We start from the raw sequence: 7,500 nt of genomic DNA on the forward strand, positions 1-7,500 counted from the left end.
GTGAATTGTATGAAAATTCAATCGAATTTCATAAAAATCGCTCAAAGGCAAAAAAAACAAAGTCTAGAGGAGAGTGCGTTCGAACACAACAATATTCATATTATAACGTATATAAATGATAAATATACCGCGACACGCGCGACTCCGTATCGTCGCGAAAAATCGTTCGCGAACGCGTCTTATGCGCCTCACCAGTGGTCTCTGCTGCGTCGCGTGTCTATATTCTCTTTTTACACTCTTCTCCTTCTTCTATCACATTTTACTCGATCGCGAAAAAGACTCTCGCTAGACGATCTCGCGCTCCGGTTAACTTTAACGCCCGTCCGAGAAGAATTTTCGGGGACTGGACGACCGAAGCGGATCTCGCGCGGTCTCGCGATCGACAGTGAAGAGAAGTGCAGAAGAGGAAAAGAAGACACGACAAACACACACCATGGGGCGACCGACGCGTTCGTTTCAACGCTTTCGCACAAAGTCGGCGGCGGTTATATATTTATATCATTATATTCCGGCGGACGGGACGCGACGTTCGAAAGCCTCGCCAAAGAGGAGCTCCTGCCTCTTCCTCTCTCTTTTCTACGAGAAAAGATAAACGTATTTTACGGGGATACGGAAACGTTACCACGTGGTGTCACACACGATCGTCCGTCTCTTCTCTATAGCAGAAACCGATAAAAATACACCTCCCGAAAGAGAGTATATGGTGATTCTTTTTATATATATATATATTTCGAAATACAACTGAACGTGGCGGAAGCGCACGGTGGTGGTCCAGCGAGGACACGCGACGACGGGGAATAAGAACTATTCGACCCGTTACGAATACGCATGCTCGTCCCGCACGATTTTAACACACACCGTGTTTTTCTCCAGTCGTCAAAGCGTTCGTGCGTCGAATTCGAAAAATAAAAAAAAAAGAAAAACACCTTTTCTCTCTCTCGGGGTAAAAGAGTCGATGTGTATTGTGTATAAAGGTTCTGCGAGAAGTCTCGTTTTGACGTGTGTTCCGCCGATAACGACGATCCTCCGAAACGGGGATACAGAAACGTTACACCTCACAACACGATCTCCGTCTCTTCTCTATAGCAGAAACCGATAAAAATACACCTCCCGAAAGAGAGTATATGGTGATTCTTTTTATATATATATATTTCGAAATTCAACTGAACGTGGCGGAAGCGCACGGTGGTGGTCCAGCGAGGACACGCGACGACGGGGAATAAGAACTATTCGACCCGTTACGAATACGCATGCTCGTCCCGCACGATTTTAACACACACCGTGTTTTTCTCCAGTCGTCAAAGCGTTCGTGCGTCGAATTCGAAAAATAAAAAAAAGAAATACACCTTTTCTCTCTCTCTCGGGGTAAAAAGAGTCGATGTGTATTGTGTATAAAGGATCTGCTGCGAGAAGTCTCGTTTTGCCGTGTGTTTCGGTAACGACGATCCTCCGAAACGTACATCTCATTCGTAAGAGAGGAAGAAAACAATCTCCCTGGGGCCAGTCGGTAATATACCGACATACGACGTGTCGTGCACATCCGTCTCACGCACGGTATACAAAATATGAATAAAACGTGTGTAGTCTCTCTCTCTCTCGACTTCTTAATATTTTCTTTCACCTCTGACGCATCATTTCAGGTGACGTCGGGAGCGCGGGAAAAAAAATTTTTCTAAACACACGAAACCGTTCATCTCACGAACAGCCGAAAAAGTTGTCGCTCAGATCCATATCGCAGTGGAGCGGTATCCGCGGGCGGTCGTAATTGAACGACGCACGACGCCGCGAACACTCACGCGAGTCCATACAAACGATTCCGATCGTTTTGCAACAACTAGAACGTACACTGTCCGTGAAATTCACAGAATTTTCGCGTGTCCGCGACAAACGCCGACGAGACACCCATCGTTCGCTCGTACGTAGCATCCTTCTCTTAACCCGACTCAGAAACGTTCTTTGCGCCCTTCGGTAAAAAAACGTTCGATCCGAAGAGGTGAACGACGGCGGGGATTTGACAGAGCTACGCAAGCAGTGTATGGTACGTAAACGACCCTCAGCCAGGCGTGGTCCAGGAATTGTATCCGTGGACCGCAATGTGCGTTCGAAATGTCGATGTTCATGTGTCCTGCAGTTCACACGTTGACGCGCAATTAGCTGCGTTCTTCATCGACCCACGAGCCAAGTGATCCACCGTTCAGGGTAATCGTATAAATTTTATATTTCACATATATAATTTTATTCTCATTTGTTCGACCTAATATCTCTCTTCTTTCAAAGAGAAGATAAAAGTTGATACCTGAATCTCCGACCAGCGCGCGAAGGAGATTCAGGCGTCGCCTTGGAGACGACACCGAAGCCTTTCGAGACGAAAAACGTTCAAGTAATATGTATATATTTCTCGACGTTCCGGGCGTATAGTGCATTCAAAAACCCGCGAAAGACGCAGAAGACTCGCACGCGTGGAAACGACGGGGATATATTTTGTATCCTACCCGATACTGAATCCATCGCGTGCAGTCGACCCTCGCGTTCTTCCGATCAGACGCATCTATTGTTGCGCGCATGTTTTCGCGTCGCATCGCGCGAAACGTTGCACGAATCGTACCGATCGATCGATTGAAAGCAAATAATGAAAAAAGACTTCACAGCTGGCTCTTTGCCGGTCATTCGTCCCATGTTATCTCTTGCCGCGAAATTGGCGCGCAAGAGTTGGGTGTCAGACGCGCGGCTTTAAAACGAGCTTCACGGCCGGTCCCTTCGTTACCGCTTTCGTTCTTTCTCTCGGAACGACCATGAACGAACACGACGAGCGACGCTACGGCATACACACGTCCACGGATTCGATTAAAAAAACAGACTTCACAGCTGGCTCTTTGCCGGTCATTCGTCCCATATTATCTCTTGCCGCGAAATTGGCGCGCAAGAGTTGGGTGTCAGACGCACGGCTTTAAAACGAGCTTCACGGCCGGTCCTCTCAATTCCGTGTACGGTACACGCAAGATGCGGGTTCCACTTCCAGACTACCCGGTCCCTTCTCTCTACGAGAATCGATAGTAGAAGAACGGCTCGAAAACGCGTCTCAGAGACTAGGGGAAAAGAAGCGGTATGCGAGCGAAACGAAAACGCATTATGGAAACGTCGCGAAACAATGTTCGACGGTTGCTCGGTTCCAATCGTGCGGCCGTTTCAATTTCTCGTGCGCTTCACCGTCCCTCCGTAACTCTGGCCGATCGCGTATACCGAAGAGCCGACACGCGCAAAAACCACAGGCATTGTATACTGTATATATATATGTTACAGTCACAGCCTTCGCGCGTTTTACTCTCCGACGCGGGGTTTCCACGACGAAAGAGAGACAGTTTCGTGGCGGGTGACTCGGCCGAATCGCTACGACGGGTATTTCTATTATAGAACGAATCATCGCCACCCTTTACCAGTGCCCGACGAAGGAATCACAAGGTCATCTGGAGTTTACAATGCCAGCGACGGTAATTCCAACGAAGACCCGATAAGTCAACTCATCGTTCTATTTCTCCCCGTACAGAAAAGCGAATCGACGCTAACGCACCTCGCGCAAGCACGAACGTTCTCTTCGCGTGGATCATCCCATCGTCGAAAGATGTAAAGACGCATTGGAGATCGTGGTCTCTGGCGGGCTCATTGCACGCCCCACTGCATATCTTTCCTCGAATCGAGAATGATTCGTCCACTAAGGCTGCGAAACTACGCGTCGAGGAAACTAGGGGAAAGAAGCGGGATGCGAGCGAAACGACAATACATTATGGAAACGTCGCGAAACAATGTTCGGCGGTTGCTCGTTTCCTCCTGCGGACGTTTCATTGCTCGGGCGCTTCACGTCCCTCCGTAACCTTCGCGCGATCGCGTGCCCCGGAGAGCCGGCAACCGGTGAACCACAGGCGTATAAACTATAGTCTTCTATAGCAAGCCTTCGGCGGTTACTCTCCGACGCGGGGATTCCACGACGAGAGAGAATTTCGTGGCGGGTGACATCGGTCGAAACGCTACGACGGGTATTTCTATTATAGAACGAATCATCGCCACCCTTTACCAGTGCCCGACGAAGGAATCACAAGGTCATCTGGAGTTTACAATGCCAGCGACGGTAATTCCAACGAAGACCCGATAAGTCAACTCATCGTTCTATTTCTCCCCGTACAGACAAGCGAATCAACGCTATCGCACCTCACGCATGCACGAACGTTCTCTTCGCGTGAATCGTCCCATCGTCGAAAGATATAGCCGCTTGGAGATCGTGGCCCATCAAGTTCTTCCGTAACTCCTGCGCGATCGCGTACCCCGGAGAGCAGGCAACCGGTGAACCACAGGCGTATAAACTATAGTCTTCTATAGCAAGCCTTCGCGTTTACTCTACGACGCGGGGATTCCACGACGAGAGAGATTTTCGTGGCGGGTGACACGGCCGAATCGCTACGACGGGTATTTCTATTATAGAACGAATCATCGCCACCCTTTACCAGTGCCCGACGAAGGAATCACAAGGTCATCTGGAGTTTACAATGCCAGCGACGGTAATTCCAACGAAGACCCGATAAGTCAACTCATCGTTCTATTTCTCCCCGTACAGAAAAGCGAATCGGCGCTATCGCACCTCACGCAAGCAGGAATGATCTCTTCGCGTGGATCGTCCCATCGTCGAAAGATGTAAGACGTACAGAAATCGTGGTCCATCACGATTATTCGTAACTCTCCGAGTCGCGTATCTGAGAGTAGGACAAACGGAGAACCACAGGCATAAATAATACTATATGTTTCTTATATAGTTAGCCTTCGCGTTTTACTCTCCGACATGGGGATTCCACGACGAGAGAGAGTTTCGTGGCGGGTGTCTCGGCCGAATCGCTACGACGGGTATTTCTATTATAGAACGAATCATCGCCACCCTTTACCAGTGCCCGACGAAGGAATCACAAGGTCATCTGGAGTTTACAATGCCAGCGACGGTAATTCCAACGAAGACCCGATAAGTCAACTCATCGTTCTATTTCTCCCCGTACAGAAAAGCGAATCGACGCTATCGCACCTCGCGCGAGCACGTAACTACTCTTCGCGTGGATCGTCCCATCGTCGAAAGATGTAAGACGCACGGAAATCGTGGCCCATCAACGTTTTTTTGTAACTCTGCCGATCGCGTATCACAGAGCCGAGACGCACATACCACAGGCGTATAATACCGTTTTCTTTCGTATGGTAAGCCTTCGCGTTTACTCTTCGGCGCGGGGTTTCCACGTCGAGAGAGACATTCGTGGCGGGTGACATCGGTCGAAACGCTACGACGGGTATTACTATTATAGAACGAATCATCGCCACCCTTTACCAGTGCCCGACGAAGGAATCACAAGGTCATCTGGAGTTTACAATGCCAGCGACGGTAATTCCAACGAAGACCCGATAAGTCAACTCAACGTTCTATTTCTCCCCGTACAGAAAAGCGAATCGACGCTGTTGCACCTCACGCAAGCACGAACGTTCTCTTCGCGTGGATCGTCCCATCGTCGAAAGATGTAAGACGCACGGAAATCGTGGCACATCACGTGTTTTCGGAACTCTGTCGACCGCGTATCTCAGAGACGACGCGCGCGAACCACTGGCATATACTATTATATATCGCGTTTTACCCTCCGACGCGGGGATTCCACGACGAGAGAGAGTTTCGTGAGCGGGTTGACTCGGAAGAAACGCTACGACGGGTATTTCTATTATAGAACGCATCATCGCCACCCTTTACCAGTGCCCGACGAAGGAATCACAAGGTCATCTGGAGTTTACAATGCCAGCGACGGTAATTCCAACGAAGACCCGATAAGTCAACTCAACGTTCTATTTCTCCCCGTACAGAAAAGCGAATCGACGCAATCGCACCATACGCGTGCACGTAAACAACTCTTCGCGTGGATCGTCCCATCGTCGAGAGACGTAAGTTTTCATAGTATGAATTCGCGTTTTACTCTCCGACGCGGGGATTCCACGACGAGAGAGAGTTTCGTGAGCGGGTTGACTCGGAAGAAACGCTACGACGGGTATTTCTATTATAGAACGCATCATCGCCACCCTTTACCAGTGCCCGACGAAGGAATCACAAGGTCATCTGGAGTTTACAATGCCAGCGACGGTAATTCCAACGAAGACCCGATAAGTCAACTCAACGTTCTATTTCTCCCCGTACAGAAAAGCGAATCGACGCAATCGCACCATACGCGTGCACGTAAACAACTCTTCGCGTGGATCGTCCCATCGTCGAGAGACGTAAGTTTTCATAGTATGAATTCGCGTTTTACTCTCCGACGCGGGGATTCCACGACGAGAGAGAGTTTCGTGAGCGGGTTGACTCGGAAGAAACGCTACGACGGGTATTTCTATTATAGAACGCATCATCGCCACCCTTTACCAGTGCCCGACGAAGGAATCACAAGGTCATCTGGAGTTTACAATGCCAGCGACGGTAATTCCAACGAAGACCCGATAAGTCAACTCAACGTTCTATTACTCCCCGTACAGAAAAGCGAATCGACGCAATCGCACCATACGCGTGCACGTAACAACTCTTCGCGTGGATCGTCCCATCGTCGAGAGACGTAAGTTTCATAGTAAGCCTTCGGCGTTTTACTCTCCGACGCGGGGATTCCACGACGAGAGAGAGAGTTTCGTGAGCGGGTTGACTCGGAAGAAACGCTACGACGGGTATTTCTATTATAGAACGCATCATCGCCACCCTTTACCAGTGCCCGACGAAGGAATCACAAGGTCATCTGGAGTTTACAATGCCAGCGACGGTAATTCCAACGAAGACCCGATAAGTCAACTCAACGTTCTATTTCTCCCCGTACAGAAAAGCGAATCGACGCAATCGCACCATACGCGTACACGTAAACAACTCTTCGCGTGGATCGTCCCATCGTCGAGAGACGTAAGTTTTCATAGTATGAATTCGCGTTTTACTCTCCGACGCGGGGATTCCACGACGAGAGAGAGTTTCGTGAGCGGGTTGACTCGGAAGAAACGCTACGACGGGTATTTCTATTATAGAACGCATCATCGCCACCCTTTACCAGTGCCCGACGAAGGAATCACAAGGTCATCTGGAGTTTACAATGCCAGCGACGGTAATTCCAACGAAGACCCGATAAGTCAACTCAACGTTCTATTTCTCCCCGTACAGAAAAGCGAATCGACGCAATCGCACCATACGCGTGCACGTAAACAACTCTTCGCGTGGATCGTCCCATCGTCGAGAGACGTAAGTTTTCATAGTATGAATTCGCGTTTTACTCTCCGACGCGGGGATTCCACGACGAGAGAGAGTTTCGTGAGCGGGTTGACTCGGAAGAAACGCTACGACGGGTATTTCTATTATAGAACGCATCATCGCCACCCTTTACCAGTGCCCGACGAAGGAATCACAAGGTCATCTGGAGTTTACAATGCCAGCGACGGTAATTCCAACGAAGACCCGATAAGTCA

At 49.5% G+C, this 7,500-nt stretch overlaps 1 non-coding gene across 1 annotated transcript; it reads right to left on the reverse strand.

Annotated features, from left to right (window-relative positions):
* Positions 1-2,047: 2,047 nt before the first annotated feature.
* On the reverse strand, positions 2,048-2,202 carry LOC143175589 (5.8S ribosomal RNA). Its single transcript, XR_013000312.1, has one exon. It is a non-coding gene; the product is annotated as a 5.8S ribosomal RNA (ribosomal RNA).
* Between the last annotated feature and the right edge of the window lie 5,298 nt (positions 2,203-7,500).

This window comes from Nomia melanderi, unplaced genomic scaffold (assembly GCF_051020985.1).
Source record: "Nomia melanderi isolate GNS246 unplaced genomic scaffold, iyNomMela1 scaffold0136, whole genome shotgun sequence".
Classification (NCBI taxonomy): Eukaryota; Metazoa; Arthropoda; class Insecta; order Hymenoptera; family Halictidae; genus Nomia; species Nomia melanderi.